Source organism: Scyliorhinus canicula, chromosome 17 (assembly GCF_902713615.1).
Source record: "Scyliorhinus canicula chromosome 17, sScyCan1.1, whole genome shotgun sequence".
Classification (NCBI taxonomy): domain Eukaryota; kingdom Metazoa; phylum Chordata; class Chondrichthyes; order Carcharhiniformes; family Scyliorhinidae; genus Scyliorhinus; species Scyliorhinus canicula.
The window spans coordinates 40,616,338-40,639,222 of NC_052162.1; the positions used below are offsets into that span (position 1 = coordinate 40,616,338).

The window sequence follows — 22,885 nt, forward strand, 5'->3', positions numbered from 1 at the left end:
GGTTTCCCTTAATGGGGTGCCCCCCCCCCCCCAGGGATCCCCTTAATAGGAATAAGAATATTCCCCCAGGGATCCCCTTAATAGGTTAGGGTTAGGAACCTCATGAATAAGAAGACCCCCCCCCCACTAACTGGAGACTCCCTAACTGAAGGATTCCCCCCACATGGAAGCCGAACTAAAGAAACACCCCACCGAGACCCCCCTAGCTAATAATGGACCCCCCCCCCCCCCACAGGGGGTCCCCCTGTGCCCCTCACAGAGCTTCCCCTCAAGAAAAGAGACACCTGTCTGGAAGATAGAGAGCAGTCCAGACTGGGGCAGTGAAAACAATTACAGCTGTAACACTTACTTGGAAGCTCCACCTGTCTATTCCTGGAAGGAGACAAGCTGTGACATCTGTTTAAATCGCTCAGATCTTCGAGCTGCAGGCCATTCATTAATTTCTAGCAGTGGCTGTGACTGCCGGCTTCCGCAAAACAGTTGCAGCCTTGATTCATACATCTCCCTTCGTGGATGAGTGACTCTAAGTGCTGTATCCACAATGTCTGCAACCATCAACCACAATAAAAACGTCCTTGTACAGTTTATGTTAATATTGAATCCTTCCCCAAATATGAATTATTGTCACCATTTCTATATGGTGCAATGTGCAGAGCATGTCAGTGAGAGCTGAAACAGTCACTGAAAACATTCTAGTTGATGGACAATTTACGTGGCCAATCACCCTGCACAAATTTGGATTGTGGGGGTGACACCCACGCAGGCACGGGGAGAATGTGCAAACTCCACATGGACAGTGACTCAGGGTCGGAATTGAACCCGGGTCCTCGGCACCATGAGGCTGCAGTGCTAACCATTGAGCCCCAATGCCACCCATAGAATTGAGGGGTAATTCACCCACACAACCCATAGATGTGCGGGGTAGGTGGATTGGCCATGCTAAATTGCCATTTAATTGGAAAAAAAGAATTGGATACTTTTTTAAAAAAATTTATTTGAGGGGTTCGAGCAGGGGGAACTAACCCCTGTTGCGCAAACAGCAACCCCCTCCCAAAGATAGTGGGTTGGATTCTCTGTTGGTGAGATCCTCTGTTTCGCTGGCAGCACACTCAGGCCCGCAGATTACCCAATAGCGTGGGGGTGCCCACAATGGGAAACCTCATTGGCCGGCTTCCGGGACAGAGAAACCCGCTGTCGGCGGGGGCATGCCGCACCAGAAAACGGTGTGTCATCTGACACAATTAAATTGAAAGTTGTCCAGATATCCAGTGTGACATATGAAGCCCGTCTTCTCAACCTTGCCCCTCGCCTGAGGTGCGGTGATTCTCCGGTTAAATCCGCGCCAGTCAGCTCTCTCCCTCAAAGGGGAAAGCAGCCTCTGGTCATCTGGGAGTACGGTGCTCCTACTTTACTTTGCTCTGACATAAACTGAGATAAGGGCCAGTGCAGTCGAGTAACTGTGTCGTCTAGTAAAAATACGTTCTGTAGCTTGCTTACGAGGTTGTAATGTAGTGCAGGGTTTTAGATAACACTGGGAGGATCAGCACTTGTGCTATGGATTCAAAGGAAAATCTGCAACTATTTGAAGTTCGAAGAGCACAAAATGCTGGAAATGCATATCAGGTGCCTCAGCATCTGAGAAGTTGACTTTTCTGGTCGGGAACTGTGATCAGGCACTGTATAATAGTCAATCCCTCACTCCAATCTCACTGTTATTTTAAGAATGTGTGCAGTAGTTAGACTACCATCTTGAGCAGTTCCATTACCTTAAAGGTCATCAAACCCCGGCAATTCAACATTATCCGAATAGCTATACTGTTGTTTTGAAGATGACAGCAGTTTTTATTTCCACCCAACTTTGCCCGGATTTTTACAGTTCAGAGGCCTGCATGTGGGCCTCTTGAACCTCTCGCAAAAAGGGCCTGCTCACACATGAGTACAGACAGTGAATATTGGCACCCAGCACAACACCACAATCAAGCTTGATCTTGTCCTCGCCGAACATTCACACATGAACTTGTCAGCATGGGGAAAGGAACGGCATTCAGCAACAGAAGCATTGGTTTATTTTTCTGCTTCCTTGCCCTGAGGCAAAAGGTAATTCCCTCAGGCTGAGAACAGCTCACTTTGTACAGACCACAAATCAGTTCAGCCCGGACTACTTAGTTTCACAGCTGGCAGCACTTTCCGCCACGGGGCCATGAGAGATTGACAGTAAATTCCTTTCTTTGATGTCAGTCGCTGGATCTCCATCCTGGTGGCAATGCCAAGAGGGATTTTCATCAATGGCTGAATGTCCACCTGCCCCTTATGCACCAATCATGATCTCTGGTTCTGTCACATTGAATTTGATTCTGCAGCAGCATTACACAGCCAGCAGTGCTGCCCAATGATTGATTACTTGTTTAACTTCAAATTTGAATTTGGCATTTTTGTTAGTACAGGTGATCGCTCGGCAATTGATACATTAAGAGATGGGCCACTTCCATTTAAATCCCACGTCCCTTCCCCCGATTCATGACAACACTCAAAAACATTGGCGTTCCTTGCACCCAACATTTCCACGATGTGGGTGACATGAAATACGCGATATGGTGTTGTTTTCTGATTTACGGCTTATTCTATCACAGCTGCCCATCACAAGGCTAGTTTATAGGCAGCGCCATTTCTAGCAGGAAGTATCACTGGATGATCCAAAGCTATGCAAAGAGAGCTTCTGAACAATTTGCCGCCACTGCCCATGTAGCTACACCCATGTAAATCATCAGAAAGCTGGGCCCAGGTTCTCTGGAATATAATGTAGGATGTCAGCTGAGGAAAATCATTACAGCTCTCACTATTGGGAAGCTAATCAGACATTGTACTGGTTTATGAAGCCAGAAAACCTACTATTTAATCATTTCAAACAGCTTTGGACTCTGTTACAGACAACAACTTGCATTCATATAGCGTCTGTAATGTAATGAAATGCTCGAAGGCGCTTCACAGAGCATTATAGGCCAGATGACCAAAAAGCTTCAACAAAGAGGTTAGTTTTTAAGGAGTGTCTCAAATGTGGAAAGGAAGGAGAGGTTTAGGAAGGGCAATCCAGAGCTTGGGACTGAGACAAATGAACTAGACCATCAATGGTAGAACAGGTTATAATTGGAAATACAACTCGGAGGGCTATAGGGCTCAAGGAGCTCACAGTGGGAGGCAGAGGCAAGGCCATGGAAGGGTTTGAAAACAAGGATGAGTATTTTAAAAACAAGATGTTGCTTCACCAGGAGCCCATGTAGATCAGTGAGCAGAGAAGTGATAGGCAAAAGGATCTTGCAGCGAGTTACGGCACAGGCAGGAGGGTTGGGATAATCCCTCAGAGAGTAGAGTGCGGGAGACCAGACAAGAGGGCATTGGAATAGTCAAGTCGAGAGCTGACAAAGGCCTGAATTGAGGTTTCAGCAGCAGGTGAGCCAAGGCTGGTGAAATCAAACAATGTTGCGGAGGCGAGTAAAGGTGTTCTTAATGATGGCGTGAATATGAGCAAGGAGCACAGAAGTGAATTTATAAGGAAGCTTTGGGTAAATCAATCCACCTAAAACCTGGATCCTGCCTTTATAACAGTTAAAATAATGAAAGCTTAGAACTATTCCTTCACAGAGCGCACATCCATAATTAACCAAGCTCTACCTTGTTAGGGAGATCCAACTGTGTCTCTTGGGGTATTATAGACCATAGATCACGCTCATGCAGTCAGAGCTGAAGGGAGAGATTAGAAACTCAAGGTCACAGAATCTTCGATGTTATCAGTTAAAAGAATTTTCAATTACCTTTCTATCTCATCATCATTTTCTTGTCTTTCCTCTGGGTTCCTTAAATATTCCATTGTTAAAAAGACATTTTATTACAAGTCTTATTAATAGAATTCTACAATGATACAGTGCAGAAGGCAGCAATTTGGTCCATTGTGGCTGAGTTGCATCTTTGAATGAGCTATCCAATTAGTCCCACACTTCCATGTGGGCCGGCATTTTTTTCCTTTAGAATCTATTCACTTCCCTTTGTAAAGGTACTGTTGAATCAGTTTCCAGTACCCTTTCAGACAGTGAATTCTCGAGCACAATAACTCACTGAGTTAAAATATGCTCCTCATTTATCCCTGTTTTCCTTGTCAAATGTCATAAGTCTGTTTTAATAAATTTAAAGTACCCAATTCATTTTTTCCAATGAAGGGGCGATTTAGCTTGGTCAATCCACCTACCCTGCATATTTTATGGTTTGTGGGGGTGAGACCCATGCAGACATTGGGAGAATGTGCAAATTCCACACAGACATTGACCCGGGGCCGGGATTAAACCCGGGTTCTCGGTGCTATGAGGCAGCAGTGCTAACCAGTGTGCCACCGTGCCACCCAAGTGTCATAAATTAACGCCTCTATTAAATCTCTTCTTAGCAAACTCTGCTCGAAGCGAAACAACCTCAGCTTTTCCCTGCCTCACCTCAGACGTCCCACATCGCTGATACCATCCCAGTGAATTTCCCCTGCACTCTTTCCAAGCACTTGGCGTCCTTCCGAAGGTGTGAAGCCCAGGATTAGGAACAGTACTTCATCTGAGGTCTCTCAAATAATTTATAAATATTTAACGCAACTTCTTTGCTCTCGTTCTCTTAGCCTTTGTCGACATTGCATTTTTTAAAAAATTGAACAGCCAATCCAACTTGTTATTTTCAAAAACTGAAGAGAAAATATTTGCAGGGTTAAAGGGGAGGAGTGGGTGAGGGTGCTAACTGTGTGGGTGTTTTTAGAACTAGTACAGGCCTGATGGGCCAAATGGCCTCTTTCAAAGCTGTATCATTTTATGCTTCCATGATAAATTCTTTAATTTTTGTTTGAAAATAATACCATGATAGATCCATTTATTTTTATCTGAAAAAAATATACTTGCTAAAAATGAACACAACTCCATGTGTTTAAAATGGGTTTACAAGAGATTTCAGACATTAAGTGTATCTTCTATTTACCGACCTGTTTTTCTCATCCTCTCTGCATGTCAGTGTTTTCCATTTTGAACTGTCTCCACTCCACTACCACTGTTCTTTTTAAACATGCTATTTTGTTGCCTGATTTAAAAGATGTTTTTGTATTATCCAACACATTTTTTTAAAACTGGAAAGAGGTCTGAAATCATTCAATCCATTAAATGTTTCTTTTTGATGGCATTTAGCAGACTTTACTCTTGACTTAAAAGATTTACTTTTGTCAAGTTTCCCCTTTGGACTCTTGGTCTGGAATCTCCCTCTACAACTTTTCCAACTGTCATGGCTCAGTTTTCAGAACACCCATCTCCAACCAGGTGGTTTAGGTTCCACTCCAGGATTTGAGTACAAACAAAAAAAAATCTAAACTGACACTCCAGTGCAGTCGGCATTGTTAAAACTGTTGACTTTCAGATGAGACATTAAACTGAGACCCGACCCTATCTGCCAACTAGCAAGTAAGGCCGAATGTAAGGTGAAGAGGGGGGTATTGGTGAATGATGTGAGGGCAAGAACAGACAGCCAGCAGTCCAAAAGATCCTCTTAGGGCTCAAATGTGTATTCCTGCTCCTATCTATTAATTGAGGCCTGGATTTCCACAGATTTGTGGAGCTTAAAATGATGGACAAATCGCGGATCCAGAAGTCCCTCCCCCATATCCGGCAGAAACCATTTTTGCTGAGGGATGAGGGAGTGGAGGCAGAAAGTGACTCATGTATGAGGGAAACCCAAACTCTACAGGTCCATCCAAACTCAATGTTGAGTTCAAACTGACCCATTTTTATTGGAGCAAGGCCCCTATCCTGAAAATCTGTTCTTGCAGTGTGTTGACATAACCCTGAGAGCTATCATTAAAGCATTATTACTGCTTAACTGCTTTCTACAAACTGTCATTATCACCTTGTGGAGCTGTGTGTTCACAATTTGATTGGCAACTCAAAGAGGCTATTCAAGGATTAATTGTCTTTGATGTGGGGTCATGGATACAAATATTTGTTGTACAAGGGATTAAATACTTCAGGAGATTTAAATTGTCAAATGGCTTTCATGACTGAGTGCAACCTTTTTATATAGGGAAGTATGTAATAGCTATTTCAAACTTTATTGAATCTCAGCATGGCTTCTGAGGGTTGCCCATGTGGATACTGGATGAGTTGACATGGAGTGTGCAAGTGAAAATGGTTGTGGTTGGGGATATGAGTTGGCACTAAATTAGCTACAAGGGTCTACAATGTATGAATGAGGAGAGTTGGCATGTATTGAGGGAAGTGGTTGAGGGATGAGGAGTGAGAACTAGAGGGCCTGATGTTTAAGAAAACAACTTGGACGAAGTCCCAGAAAACCGATACAGGCCTTTTAAATGTTCTGGTTTGTCACTTGATAGCCACTGAGGCCGTTATGATCTGGTCTAGGGGCTGGTTTAGCTCACTGCTTTTAAAACAGACCAAGCAGGCCAGCAGCACGGTTCGATTCCCGAACCAGCATCCCCAGACAGGCGCCGGAATGTGGTCACTAGGGGCTTTTCACAGTAACTTCATTGAAGCCTACTCGTGACAATAAGCGATTTTCATTTCATTTTCATTTCATTTCATTTCATTTTCATGATCTGCCTGATTTTATTCCACGCCTGTCCCAATGCCCACCTCCACTCCTCCTGGAGTGAAAATCCCGCTATTAAAGACACCTTTTCCTCACACGGGCACAGTGAACCAGGAGATTTCCCTGCTCTACACATCCACCTCAGGAATGAAAATCCAGGCCCAATTCCACTTGGATGGCTACATATAGGAGCAGACTGAAACCATGATTGTTGGGTTTTGAGGTACATCCATCAGGCCTTACCTCCTCTAAAGCTCACCCTGAACTTGTATCTTTCTCTAGTTTCTGTCATATCTCCCCTCATGCCTTTTGTAGGCCCATTTCTTGTTCCCTCAACTCTGTTCCCAATAAACTGCTGATAATCCAATTTACCCTCCTCGGCTCCATAACAGTTGATGTTGTCAGCGGTTATTTATCTTCTTTAAATTTGCCATCGTCATTCCTCTCCTCAAAAAAATATCCACAGCCTTTGCAAAATACTGCCTGGTCCTCAACCTCCCTTTGCTTTCTAACATCCTGAAACATGCTGTTCCCTCCCAAATCCTTGCTCCACCTTCCTGGAACCTCATGTTTGAATTTCTCCAATTAGGTTTCTGCCTCTAGGATAATATATATAACAAATATCATCCTATGTGATTGTGTCAAAAGTAAACTATCCTTCCTCACCCTTCTTGAACTGTCTGAAGCCTTTGACACTGTTGACCAAACCATCCTTCTCCAAAGCCATCCAGCTTGGTGAGACTGCATGCTGACATGGAACCATTTGTGCCTATCTAACTATAGTAGAGGATCACACGCATTGGTTTCTCTTCCTGCGACTGTACAGTTACCTGGTGACCCCAAGGATCTAACGCTGGCTCCTTCCCACATTGACTCCTAGCCAAGCAAAATCTTGATATTAAAACTTACATCCTGTTTTTCGAGTCTGTCCATGGCCTTCCCTCTCTGTTTTCGCTGTATGGCCCACCAGCCATAAAGTACTCAGAGATATCTGCACTTATCTCATTTGTCCTCCATTGTTCTACTGTTGGCCTACACGTGTTTGGGCCCCAATCTCAGGAATTCCCACCCTACAACACTCTGACTCTCTAATTTGTTTTCTTTATTTAAGAAACTCATCAAAACCTACCTATGTGAGTGAGCCATTCATCACCTTACCTAATATTTTTCCATTTAGTTAAAGTCAAAACACTGCGGATGCCGGAAATCCGAAATAAAAACAGAGAAAGTTGCAGGCCTGGCAGCATCTGTGGAGAGAGAAACAGAGTTAATGGGGTTGCAGCCAGTGCCGATCTGGACGTGCCAGGTGAATCGCAGGAGAGGCCAAAATCGAGATCTGTGCCGGGCACAAGCTATTTTGCAATTAACCCGGCCCTCTTCTCATGGCGAGTTCCAGTTCTCACCCAAAAATGGTGAGAAGCTTATTAAGTCTAATTTGCATTTGTTTCAATCCAATTAACAAGATTGAAGTTGAATACAGCGCCCTCCCCGGGCTCTCCCATCTCCCAAGTGAGAAGTCACACGGGTATCGTTTAATACTCGTCTGTAGAATCGGGAAGCTGGCACAATGGCTACCGAGGGGAAGTGAGGTGGTGGGTAGCCATTTCCATTTTGCGGCGTGCATCTCAAGGGCCCCAGAGCTGCCACCCAGTGCTTGGGATAGGAGGGGGGCCCTTCAGAGTGGTTGGGGTTAGTCGGGGGGCTGGAGGATGCAGATGAGGGGTCATCACTGGGCTGGGTGAGGGGGGGGGGAGAAGCAGTGAGGGGCTTTGCATCAAGCCATTTTTAATTATGGTGGTGACCCATAATAGGGGCAAACACAGCTGCAGCCTGTCTGTCCCACCAAATTCTCCCAGGACAAAGCACTGCTGCAGCTTCTCTCCTGAAAGTCAATTTCACTTCCTTTTGACTATGAGCAGCCTCTAGCTTCACAGATTCTTTGTGCCCAAAGCTCAAAGCACTGGCGTGGGATCACTCGTATGCTCCCTATCCACAACGGAAATCTCATCAATCAGCTCCTGGCATTCCTGCATCCATATGACCTCCTAACTGATCACCACCTTTAACGCCTTCCACAACACGGAGAGCAACATCATCCCATTCGAATTCCATGCCACATAGTCCCTTATAGCCCAAGAAATCTTAGCACAAAACCCGAGGTCAGCCAGCAGACCCACATCCAACCTCCAACCCGTCCGCTGGGCCCTGACTTCAGTTTCAAATCCACCCAACGCAGTGCATGGGCTGAAATATACCACCGTCGAATACTCAGCACTTTCACCCCAGCGAGCAAAGTCTTATTCACAACAGAAAGTAAATCCTTGAATATACTTTGTGATTTGGTGAAAAAAACTAAAACTCTTACCAACTGGGTTCAAACACCACCACCGATCCACCCCACCTGTCTCCTCCATACATGCAGCCAACATATTCGCCATCCCCAAAAGATATTCCAATCCTGTTCACGAACTCCAAGACCCACTTCATCCTATGAAAGCAGATTATCACCGCCCATGGTGGTTCATTCAGCCTCGGCTTCGACCAGATCACCCAGTGAGCTCTATCCGGAGGGATAGATTTTCTCATCGCCCCACCGACTGAGAAAACATCCCCACAAAGTACTGGGTCGGCTTCGAGCCCTCCATTCGCACCAGAAGCCTCACCAACCTCAGTTTTAACCGCCATGCCCTGTTCTCCAGATGCTCCACCTTCCGCCTCAGGTCTTTGGTGTTATCCACCATCAACAACCCGGCCTCCAGTGAGGCAAACCGACCCTTGTGCTGAAGCAGGGCCTCCTCCACACCTTTCAATGTCTCACCCTGCTCTTTGACCAAGTTTGGAGTCTTCACCAACTGCTCTACAATCCAATCCAATCTCAGCCCCACTAAATAACCTATCAAAATCCCTCTGATCAGATAAAATACTAAACCAAGATCCCCAGCTCCCCTCAGAGTGAGTTGAATGGTGTGATCTCATAACAGCATCTGGTTAGCAACTGAGAGTAATGATGTCTTAATGATCGCATATATTTGGCTCTATGGTATGTTAAATTGATATCTTCCCTCAAGGACCATGATTGGCATCCCATAGCAAAAAATATTTGACTTGATCATTGCCCATTAAGGAGACTTCAGTGCTAAGTGGCCCTCCTATCAATCACTACTGTCTTCATATATTATCCCATCATGTGTTACTGGGCACATCATTACGATGATAGCAACAGGGGGTGATTAAGTCAACTCGAACCCATAAAAGAATATTTCTAAAATTAATTTTAAACATAAAACTGGGAGCTAAAACTGTGAGGAGTACCACATTCCCACAATATAATTTACAAACACATCCAGGCGGTTACTGTAAACCTGAGGGCCCCAAGGAGCATCTAAATTATATGACCTTTAATAAAAACATCTGTGATTTAATTCATGAAGAAATAGCGGTTAATGGGATGAAATTGCTTGAATGCATATTTTATGGCATTGTAACATTGATCAATCCAAAGTTGTGCTTTTTGATCATTCATTTGATGCCAATAAAACTGACTCAACCAATTATCATTCGAGAGAAGGTTTCTATCATAAAAATATGGAGTATTATGCAGACATATTGTAAATGCAACACAACGCAGTAAAGTATGAGCTGAAGAGTGAACAGAGACTTAGCATGCCAAATAGTGCATTTTAACAGTGGTATAAGAGGAGACCTGGGGATGTTTCTGTGTACCAATCTTTGATGGCAGCAAGACAGGTTAACAAAACAGTTAATAAGCATATGGTATCCCCTGGGCTTTATAAATAAGAATTAGAATACAGCGGCCAGGAAATTAAGCTAAACATATATTAAACACTAGTTTGGCCCCAATTGAAGTATTGAGTTTAAGTCTGTGCATTATACTTTAAGAAGTGCATGAAAGATTTGGAGCAGGTATAGAGGAGATTTACAAAAATAGTTCCAGGAATTTGGGATTGCAGAAATGTAACTGGACTAGAGCAGCTCAGGTTGTTCTCTTTCGAACAGGGAAGGTTAAGAGGAGATTTGATACAAGTGTTTAAAATCATGAAGGGATTTAATAGAGTAAAGAAACAGAAACTTAAATAGATAATGGAATAGAGTATTAAAGTAGGAAAGTGTTGCTGCAACTGTACAAGGCATTGGTGAGATCGCACCTGGAGTACTGTCTAGAAGTTTGGTCCCCTTGTTTGAGGAGGGATATAGTTGCATAATAATAATAATAATAAACTTTTATTGTCACAAGTATGAAGTTACTGTGAAAATCCCCTAGTCGCCACATTCCGGCGCCTGTTCGGGTAAGCTGGTACGGGAATTGAACCTGCGCTGCTGGCCTTGTTCTGCAGAGAGAGTTCAAAGGAGGTTCACTAGATTGATTCCAGAGATGAGAGGTTTGTCTTGTGAAGAGAAATTGAGCAGTTTAGGCCTCTGATCTCTCGAGTTTAAAAGAATGAGAGGGGTCTAATTGATGTATATAAAGTAGATGTAGAGTGGATGCTTCCTCTTGTGGGGCAATCTAGAACTAGAGGTTTAGGATAAGGGGTAGCAGATTTAAAACAGAGAGGGGGGTATAATTATATTGGCGAGCAGGTTTGAGAAGCTGAATTGCTACTCCTGCTCCTAGTCCTAAAGTTCTTATGTTTCTAATGATTGAAAATTTGATAACTAGAGGTCAGGTTTTAGAATGAATTGTGTGCTGTGCTCTGATACAAATTAACCTTGGCTGCAGACAAGGACATATATTAGCAGGCCATACACTGTACTTCAGTTACCCAAGGTATATAGTAGAAACTGTTCCAACAATCCTCTTTATGGTCCTTAATCGGCCATCTATTAATGTATGACTTAAGATGCCTGGGACAACTTAATTAGGAGAGCCCTTGAGTCGTTCACCCAAAAGTAACAGGAATGAATCCCACAAATGTCACTCAGTTTTCTACCTTAAGTAGGTCAGCAAAAGGAGCATCACTAAAGAGGAAACAAGAGTCCAATGTAATCAAAAGAAGTAATGGGGAAATGGGGGAAGGGGGTTAGTTGAGGCTAAAAATAGGGGCAACATTACAGGGAAGAATGGGGACGGGCTTGAAGATCAGTAAAAGAGGTATCATTAAACAGAATTGACCTTACTTACAAAATAAATTAATAAATGGTGCTTTTGGGTCTCAACCAATGCAACAGATTAAGCATTTGCTTCATCATTATGTTAAAATATTGAGGTAGTAACCAACTGGGACTACGTTACCCAGTACAATAGAAGCAAACATTGCGCATATTTCACAAGCAGTTTTTGTTGGTTAAAACCTGGACAGATTTTCCAAATGCAAATGTGCTCCTGTTCTCTCAAGCTTTTTATTAAACCTTCGAATTGTTTAGTTAAAATAAACTTCTTCGCTGTTTTCTAATTTATGTGAAATATTTAACTTTAAGAATTTTTCCTCCCAAAGTATAGTACTTCAATAAACCAGTGTTTAAGACATTTAAGCCAAAAACACATAAATCACTGGTTGCCTCAACATGAATGTGTGACATGAGAGAAACGGCAATTTTATAATTTACTAAATCAGGAATGTGTTGCCTGAAGGGTGGTGGAAGCAGATTCAATAGTAGCTTTCAATAGGGAAATCAATAAATACTTGAAAAATAGAAAGTACAGGGTCATGGGAAAACAGCAGGGGAATAAGATAGTTCTCTCAAGAGTCTGCACAAACACAATGGGTCAAATAACCTCCTTCTGTATTCTAGGATTCAATGATAAATAACAATGAGGTCAACCCCTGCTGAATCCAACCTTCTGGCTTACCTGAGTGTCAGTGAGTTCATAGAATGTTGAGCGTTATTGAGAGGGAAGGAGATTTTCGACATGAAAGAATATCAACCTGCAAAATCCTGCAATGGCAGGTGGTAAGAGTGGGAGAGACTCCTGGTCAGCCATGCTTGGTGTGGGGTGGCGCCCCCTCAAGCTATAAGCCTCTGCTGACAGGCAAGCAACCTGTTCCAGGTAAAACTCATAATGGAATCAGATGAACGTCTGCCTTGTGCACCACTAAGTGTGGGAAGAGAAACAACAATATTAATCACTTTGACTGCTTTAACTGTGTATCACATTCCCTGATTAAGCTGCAAATCAAGCGATAGTGAGTTCTTAATCAAGTTTGAAGAAAATGCTGCCAGGTATCCTTAACTTCCAACATAAATATAAAAGCTATTATCCATGAAATAGTGAACAAGGGAGATTTAGAGCTCTCATTGTCCCATGATCACAGTCGCTAGTCATCTGTGGCAGCATACAGGATGACCTTAATTGGACTGGTGTTGTATTGGTGCCAATTTATAAAGATCCAACAACAATCCAAATCCTGGACTGGGGGTGGGGAAGTGTGGAGTGGGGGGGGGGGGGGGGGGAGACACATTTTCAACAGTGCATTCTGGTACTAACGATCTGCTGTGGTGGTTAAGATGGGGCCTTAAGCTGAAATGCCTTTTTGCATATATCGGTCTGTGATTATTGGTAAAGGAATTGAAGCTTGCATTGTTAGGAAGTTGGAATTAAATGAAAAGTAAAGAATTGGCAAAAGAACAAAACTGATAGGGATTTAGCCGCACTGAGATACAGATTAGCCTAGTAACTGAGTGAAACAGATACTTTGTTAAGCAAAGTGGAGACTAAAAGTCTAGGGACATAGATCCTAGCCACGCCCAGTTGCAATGTAGCACTCCCTCAGAAAAACAAGCTATCTTGCAGAAAAGAAAGCAGAAGATGTCTGCCTGTGTCAGGCCCCTAAACTAGAAGAAAGGTTCCCAAAATAAAGCTACAGGTCTTATATGGTAATTATTTGCTGAGTTTGGTACATAGTCCAAAACCTTTGGGATATTGTTTTGGGGAAGGCATATTCTCGGTGTTTAGAAAAGTAGATAGATTTAGATTGGGGATAATTTAAGCATACTGTCTGGTAACCAATATTGTAGTTCATTGTAAATATTGTTCTATGCTGTTGCCTTTCTTTTTGTGTGTTTTAAAGTTTAATAACTTTTGTTATTTGAATAATTTACAACAAGACTGACCCCTTTCCTCACCGGGTTTCACGTTTTCCTGTCTTCTAGCATTTACCAAATGTTTGGGAGTAGCCACAGCACTAATGTCAATTTTAAGTGTTACTTAAAGGGACACTCAAGATTTTAGTTTCACTTGCTGCTGGTGCTGGTAAGATGGAAACACGTGGGAGATTTTCCAGGGGCACTTTGTGAAGTTTGCACCAACACTCCATTTATTTTCCAAATATTCTCTGAGGGCTTCACTAAAAAAAGTAAGAACTATGCTGCTTCACATTATTGGGCACCTTACATGTGACATCAGGAACAAGAGAATGCTTTGGCAGAGAATTGAACCAGGGTCTCTGGCACTGTGAGGCAGCAATGCTAACCACTGTGTCATCGTGCCACTCCATGAATGTCATGGGGTGGTGGTTAGATCCTCCCTGATAGGAGATGATTGTTGCCTGGCACTTGGGTGGTGCAAATGTAACTTGCTACTTGTCAGCCCAAGCCTGGATATTATCCAGGTCTTGCTGAATTTGGACATGGACTGCTTCATTATCTGAGGAGTCGTAAGGGTGCTGAACATTGTACAGTCATCTGCAAACATCCCCACTTCTGACAAGATGGAAGGGAGGTCATTGGTGAAGCAGCTGAAGATGGTTGGGCCGAGGACACTAACCTGCAGAACTCCTGCAGTGATGTCCTGGAGCTGAGATGATTGACTTCCAACCACCACAAGCATTTTCCTTTGTGCCAGGTATGACTGCAGCCAACGGAGAGTTTCCCCCCTGATTCCTATTGACTCCAGTTGAGCTAGGGCAACTTGATGCCATACGTGGTCAAATGCTGCCTTGATGTCAAGGGCAGTCACTCTCACCTCACCTCTGGCATTCAGCTATTTTGTCCATGTTTGAACCAAGGCTGTAATGAGGTCAGGAGCTGAGTGACCCTGGTGGAACCCAAACTGAGCGTCCGTAAACAGGTTATTGCTGAGTAAGTGCCACTTGATAGCACTATTGACGACTCCTTCCATCACTTTGCTGATGATGGAGAGTAGACTGAGAGGGCGGTAATTGGCTGGGTTGTATTTGCCCTGTTTCTTGGGCACAGAACACACCTGGACAATTTTTCACATTGCCAGGTAGATGCCAGTGTTGTAGCTGTACTGGAACAGCTTGGTTAGGGGTGCTGCAAGTTCTGGAGCACAAGTCTTCAGTACTATTGCCGGGATATTGTCAGGGCCCATAGCCTTTACAGTAACTCTTGCAGGAAAGTGTGCACCTGTGAATGTCAATTAAGGACAAATTTGGCTTTGATATTCTTCCTGGTCAAACGCCTTGCAGACAGACACTAAGTACGAAGAATGGTTACCTGAACAACGGGCCAGAGTACTAGGTGCCTGCGAAATTGTACCTCAACTCTATCCCATGCAAAAATAATAGCCCTTACTGTACAGGAGAGAATTGAAGAATCATCGGAATGATTCTCTACACATTGCTTGGAACCTAAATATTTCCGTATGTTTATTTTGTTCAGTTTGAGTCCAATAATGTTCAATTTCAAATAAAACAAACATTCTAAAATGTGTAATTTCTTTAAAAGGCATGTCTGATGACTGTATTCATTGGTTTTAAGAACAAAAACTGGATGACTACCCATTATTCTGAAAACAATTAATTATTATTTTGACCCTCCCCTCCAGAGTCCTTCTGCGCCTTTGCGTCATCTGCTTCAGTTATCATTTCAGTAGATTAATTATCCTGTACATTCTGTCTTTAATTAAATCAAAACAATTTATTTCTGTGGAAGTATCACTCATAGCTAAGTGCTTGGCCCTGCTGTCAGATATGATAAATGGTTTGTCATTTTGTGTATACAGTGACTGATAATGTACCACTTTCATTTGCAGTGCCAGATGCTGTGTGTTAATGAAACAAAGATGGAGTGTTTTTGTTTTGCTCCATTCCTCCCCTTTTCTCCGGACATGGAAGTAATGATTTCTTGCTGGATGTAAATCCACTAACAACAAGTGCCATCAGGTATCAGCTCAGATTTCATCATTGATGCAAAATGGGGAATAAACCATACAAATGAGAAAGTTTTCGATTTGAATTTGTTCATAGATTTATCTGTGCTAATTTGCCTGGTCTTAGTCAAAGCTATGGTCAAGAGCCACAATTTGCCCCTTCTCATTGTTGTTCAGTGATCCCGATTGAAAAGGGCTTTCATGTAGGCACTGAGCAAGGAGAAGATTAATGTGGGCTGCGTTGCCCTTGACAGATAGTCAGACAATGCTCACTGTATGAGCTATGGTTCAGCTCGTATAGCACTTTGGTCTGAGTCAGGAAATTGTGAGCTTAAGACCAGAGAATTAAACACAGAAAAAAGTCTGACACTTCAGTGTGGTACAGAAGGAGTGCTGTGCTATTGGGGTTATATTATTTCTTGTGTCTGAATAAAGCTTGTAGACTTCCAGTTGAAGCAGATGCTTTATTGAGTAAGTTCATTCTCTCTCCAGAGCTTATACTAGATGTTACATGTGAGCTGTCTGTCTGTGTCCTGCCACTAGCTGCTAGTGAGATCCTAGATCCCGTCATTCTACCTTATACCTTTCTAGTGTTCCCTCTAGTGATTACTTAGTTGTAGTGTATTTACATTAACCCCTTGTATACATGCAGATGTGCAGATCACTACAGGGGTTGCTGCCTTTTAGCTGTGACATTAAACTGAGATCCTGTCTGCCTTCTTCGGAGGATTCAAAATATTCCAGAGCACTATTTTGAAAAGAACAGGGCAATTACCTAGCCTTTCTCATCAATATGTATCCCTCAAACAAAAGCGCCAAAAAATAGATTATTTTGTCATCATCACATTGTGTTTGTGTGAGCTTGCTGTGCATAAATTGGTTGCAGTGTTTCCTATGTTACAACAATGACTACGCTTTAGAAAAGTGCTCCCTTACATGTCAAGCACTTTGGGCTGTGCTGAGATTTTGAAAGGCGTTATATAAATGCAAGTCTTAACAACTATCAACACTGATAAATCCCCCAAAGAATACAGTACTTTCTAAGTAACTCTTAATCTTTCCTTGCAACATCCATAAGACAAAAATAACCCTTTTTACAGAAAGACATCAGGTTTAACTTCACTACTGAGAACAGTTACCACTTTGAAATCACCAAATGAACATTCATAAGCTTGCAGAGATTCCTACACATCTTGCTGTGACTGCAGCTTCTCAAAATCTAAAATGAAACTAAACACACCCTGTAGCTGCAAACCCAAAGTGAAAGTAAAAGCAGACAAAGAGCCCAGCACCACCCACACTCTAACACCACTGATAAACAATCATTTCTTAAAGGTACATCCACTACAGCTATTTTCTTAGCACACATTTCTAAAAGGTACTCTCACATCACACCTCCATCAGCACTATTTAAAGGGATTATCAGCTACTTACATGTTAACAAAGAACAAAGAAAAGTACAGCACAGGACTGGCCCTTCGGCCCTCCAAGCCTGCGCCGGCCATGCTGCCCATCTAAACTAAAATCTTTTACACTTGCGGGACCCATATCCTTGTATTCCCATCCTATTCATGTATTTGTCAAGGTGCCCCTTAAACGTCACTATCATCCCTGCTTCCACCACCTCCTCGGCAGCGAGTTAGTTGCTGGTTCATTTCTGCTGTCTGTTGCTGTGGTTGTAGAAGTGTACGGTGAGTTATTCAACGTTGCTAAAGTTTAAAGAGAGCGGTGAGGCATGTGCTGAAAGGTTTTGTTTAGACTTCAAAGATTCTGCACAAACCGTTTGCTCCCAGTACTTCTGTACTTCCCGGTCACCCAATAACCAAATCAAAACAATTTATTTCTGCAGTAGTATGTATTTCCTTTGGACTGCAGCCTGACTGGGAGAATGAGTAGAGGTGGTGCAGAGCAGGACAAGCTGCTGGAAGAGAGTGGAGAAGGAGGGAGGGAAGGGGTCTTAGCAAAAGATCATCTGTCCACTGAGCATTTCTCCTACTCAAACATCAGTGAGGTGTGCTATACCTGTACTTCACAAAGGAAATTGTCACTCAAATGTGCCAACTGCTGCCGCTCAATTGAAACCTTTAGAGCCAGGCAAGAATTGCATTGCCTGTGGCTGCAAAGCTGGCCATTCCATGGGCTTTATTGAATCATGCTGCTTTTAGGCTGCAGTAGGAGATAAATGTAACATTGCACAGTTGTCCATTGTTGCAAGTAAGGTGAATGCATTCCATTCTGTTTGCCAGGGAACAGCAGGATGAGCAAGTACAGCTTCATGATTTTCCCCATGGTGCAGGTTGCCATTGACTGCAGTTTGTGATCACAGCATGCCAACTCTGAGATTTATCACAACTGAAAGGGATTTCTCTTTCTCAATGTGTGGAATCATTTGCAGTGAATCATGCAGGTTAATGCTTGGTATCTCGGTAGTTATCAGGTGTTTTCATTCTGCAGTAATCTTTCAGTATGGCTTCAGTCTGAAGTTCCACTGAAGTAGTAAGATGATGGGAGGCTTCTGCATGAGTCCCCATAACAAACGAAAGGGTGGTTATTGGGTGACCGGGCTATCTATTAACAGCACAGCTCATGATACTGATGTGCAACCTACATACATGTGAACAAATTTCACACAATGACTACCATGCTACCACAAGAAATATCACTGAGGACACCACTAGTGTGCCAAAACAGTGCTACTGCTACATGGAGATACTTCCATAGCCAGAAACATCCCTCAGCTATCTTAATCTATTGGAGGACAGATTGTTGGACATCTGTGACAATCTGCAAGCCCCTTTGAATACTGGTATCGACAGCCACGATAGCAGCTGTCTGAGCATGCCACCCCTATGATTGCCGGGTCTCTGTCTGAGGCTCCACTGTAGCATTGGGATTTTGGGTGGCTTCTGCTTCTGCTGCAGGGGGAACTGAAACATTGATTATCACACACTGCATCATGGCTGAGCCCACAAGTATACTTCTGAAGTTGGCCACTACTTTTATGCCAGAAAGGTGGGCTCCAAGCTCTGAACAAAGCCATGTGCAAAGCTGAAACTGAAGTCTTTCATGGTCCTTAACGTGGCACATGACAGGCACCAAACAGTTCATTGTGCATATTTATCAACATTCTTTTGTACTCTGCCCCATGGAAGTCCTCATCTGAGTTTATGTGCCCTCCAGAACGCTGGCACCTGTAGTACCCTTGCCCCCCACTTGGCTGCAGACCACTTGTACCTTGTGTCTCGCCACAATTCAGCTACTATTTCTCTTCTCTTTCAGCATGTGAGCTGGTGGCTGCACAAATTAAGTCAAATGATGATGTTTCTTCTTCATCATTGTCTTCTTGCTTTTCCATCTTTTGTTCTTCCACTGCTGCCTCAGCAGGTTCGTGATTATTGGATAACTGAAAGGAGAAAGGCGAAGTGGTGAAGTGGGAAAGAGGAAAGGGGTGTAAATGAAGAGAAAATGTGGGATGAAAGGAAAGTTGCATGTTAAAAAATATTAGGCGTCATCTTCAACAGTTTCAAACCCCCCATTAGCCAAGAGCTCAGCGATAGTTCAATTGATCACAAACACTGTCTTCTCCATGGGAATAATGTACCTATCCACCTCAGGTTAATCCCTGCTTCCAGTTACGTGCCAACCTGTCCTGCTAGGGTGAAGAAATGTCTCACAGAGTGTGGGAGCAATGTGGGTGACATGGCTGTGATGGTTGAATAGCTGGTAGTGTGTGCAAGTTGTGAGATGTGGGTGTGAGGTTTGCAGCAGTGTTATGTGCATGAAGGTGAGATGGACTTAAGAATGCGAGGTATAAGTCGGGACTGACAGAGATTGTTGATAGGTGGGTGTTGTGGGTGTAGTGTATTGAGAAATGCGTGAAACTTTTGGTACAGTTGCTGAGCTGTGGAATTTGAAGAAGTAGACACTGACCTTGACCACTCCGGACAGGCGCCGGAATGTGGCGACTAGGGGCTTTTCACAGTAACTTCATTGAAGCCTACTCGTGACAATAAGCGATTTTCATTTCATTTCATGTGAGACCATTGCACTTTGGGCAGTATTATAACCAGGTCCACCAGGTCCTTCTGGCTTAGTTTCTGGCATTGATCTCATGACTATCTGATCCCAGACAAAACTTTGTCTGGAAGGCTTCAGGTGCCCACTGGATAGATCACATCCATCCTCATTTCCACTTCCAGTGTAGCATCAGAGCATTCTAGTCTCTCGGACATGTTGTGCCATTATGGAGTGTTGCCACCTCAAAATTACCTTTGGAACAACTTGCAGCACTTTCTCCAGCCACAATGCATCTCCCGGAGATGTAGGCTATGTTTAATATTGTGAGCCTCTCAAGATTATGTGGCCCTACTCAGGTGGACACTACTCAGCAGCATGCTTATTACTGGTTGCAGCTTTAATCATATTAATCAGCAGGCAGCATGATGTTTGCGTGCTGCCTGCATCAAAAGCAATTGGTAAGCCTGTGAGTCCCTGCCTGTTTTCGGACCTTGTACAATTTTGCCTCTCATGTCGTCAGCAATGCAAACTAGAAGATTGGAGGGAAAAGGTGAGGGAAACCAGAACCAAAATAAATTTGCACTTAAACATTTAAAAAAAAATTTAAATTGAGAATACCCTTTTTTTTAACCAATCAAGGGGCAATTTAGCGTGGCCAATTCATCTACCCTGCACATCTTTTTGGGTTGTGGGAGTGAGACCCACGCAGACAGGGGCCGAATGTTCAAACTCCATATGGACAGTGACTTGGGCCAGGATCGAACCCGGGTCCTCGGCCCCATGAGGCAGCAGTGCTAACCACTGTGCCACCCTAATTTGCACTTAAACATGAGATTATTTGATCCATAAATGCACAACATAGCCACTGATGTCACTGGTCCCAGTGATGTGTCATGAGTGTCACTGAATTCCCCATTCCATTTTAAACCCTTAATATGTGACGATTGGAAGATGTGAGGAAAATTGGATTTTTAATGTAGTAGGCAATTTAAGAGTTAAAGGCCTGGGATTGGAACGTGTATGTTTGGGCAGCACGGTGGTGCAGTGGTTAGCATTGCTGCCTCCGAGTGCCAAGGTCCGAGGTTCGATACCGGCTCTTGTTCACTGTCTGTGTGGAGTTTGCATATTCTCCCCGTGTTTGCGTGGGTTTCACCCCCACAACCCAAAGATGTGCAGGGTAGGTGAATTAGTCACGCTAAATTGCCCCTTAATTGGAAAAAATGAATTGGGTACTCTAAATTTATTTAAAAAAAGAATGTGTTTGTTCAAAAATAATTCTGTTCTGCAGGTCCTGGGTGGTTTTAGCAGCCAGCCGGTACAATTGATGAAGGAATATATTTTCCAGTCAGGGCTGATGCATAATGGCTTTGTTTGGGGAAGTCCCTGGGAAGTTAATGTGTTTTGCAGCCTGCAGAGATAAGTTTTTTTTTAGCTTGGGGAGATGAGGTCATTGCTGAGTGGAGCCAAGGAAAGCAGAGGGAGACATTTTGAAAGTATTACAGAGGCAGTTGGTGGAGAAATGTTGGGAGAGTGGAGTTGTCTTCTGATCTGCCTGATGTGGAGTCCACAATCCTCTCCCAGTAAGCCACATTGAGATTTCTATGTTTCTTGCCCTGTTGCTCAATGGGAAATTGAGTATTGTTGTTTAAGGCATAAATTGTAAGCTGTACTATTTTGTGTGTGAAGTTAAAAAGTTTAATATTGTAGTTATAATAAAGTTTTGTTTTAAAAATAACCAAGCCCTATTTCTTTATGCAATCACTCCGGGAACGAATCATCCTTTCCACACAGTCTTTCAAATAAACTAAAATGTTGGGATTCCGATCCAGTATCCTAGCCACTGTTGGGGTCTGGTCTGAGATCGTAATAAATAACACTCGTAGGTTTATAAGATCTGAATTTCTTTGTCTGGCTCAAGCAATCAAGAAATCTGCTCAACCTAAGCTCTAATGCAATAAAGCTGCAGTAGAGGCTGTAAATCTTTCCACCATGGTGTCACTTCAATAACTTTGCAAGCAATCTCCTGGAATAGAATTTTAACAAAATCACTTTTTCATAGTTAACTCTGAATCTGTCCAGCTAGTCTGCTGATATCTCATTTAATCTGATCCCTAATTCTAGTTGTGGAATTCTATTGCTTCACTGGCTAAATTATGAGAATGATAATAACAATATACAGTCATTATATGACATGCTGTTTGGATCACAGGCTTAAGACTGGCCTAATTCTTTCCGACATCTGTTCAATCCAGAATCAGTACAGCGTGAATGACTGATTTCTTACTTTAGTTTCCCACTACAACCCATACTATATTTTTGCTAACACCACTCAGCAATTTGTAACGTCCATATGTGGCACTACAAATCTTCTGGTTATCATCAACAATTGTGGAAATCCCAGACTGAATTAATAACTCTCTGTCTCCAAAGAAGAGAATTGTAAACAGTATCCACCTACACCAACATTTTGTCATGTTGTTCTTCTGTTTTTTCCCCAGCTCTCCAGAAGGCATTGACTCTTGCTGTGTTATGGGTTCAGCAGTTTCCAGCTGCTACCCAGGACCTCATCCAAAAAGACTACTGTTCACACGTGAGCCTAAGTATTTGACAATCAAGGGCAAGTAAGAGGCCGCGATTGTTTTGACCAGATTAATCAAACTTTTAATTGAAATTTGTGTTTCAGAATTTTACAGCTCCTCTCGCTTGCAGAATCCTCTGGCCCCATTGAAGTAAATTTCTGCCCATGGTTCCTGAAAACATGAAGATAAGAGTTTGGCATTTGATTTGATTTGATTTGATTTATTGTCACATGGACCGAAGTACAGTGAAAAGTATTTTTCTGCGGCTAAGGGAATGTACACAATACGTACATAGTAGACATAGTAGCATGTTTTAAAAATGCTAAAATGGTTAACCACGGCTGCAAGAAAGAGACAAACTGCCATTGACTGACAAGGCCAGAGTGCGTTCCTTTGGAAGTGCAGAGAAATTAGCAGACATGTTTAGTTGATATGCTTTGTGTGGTGATATGCATCACTGTAGATACACAAGGGGTTAATCTAAGTACACGTAGACTAGCTAGACACTAGAGGGAGCACCAGAGACATGACACACAGACACTCAACCAATAGGTCACTAAGATAGGACACGACCAATGGGCATTCACGATACACACAGAGGTGA

General features: G+C 43.0%; 1 long non-coding RNA gene across 2 annotated transcripts; it reads left to right on the plus strand.

The window, feature by feature from the left end:
* Positions 1 to 15,567: 15,567 nt before the first annotated feature.
* LOC119952474 lies at positions 15,568 to 22,771 on the plus strand. 2 transcript variants are annotated; one of them, XR_005457865.1, is made up of 3 exons: positions 15,568 to 15,698; positions 22,201 to 22,292; positions 22,386 to 22,771. It is a non-coding gene; the product is annotated as an uncharacterized LOC119952474 (long non-coding RNA). The 2 variants fall into 2 exon arrangements; XR_005457866.1 differs by lacking the exon at positions 15,568 to 15,698 and adding an exon at positions 21,217 to 21,282.
* The last annotated feature ends 114 nt before the right edge of the window (positions 22,772 to 22,885 follow it).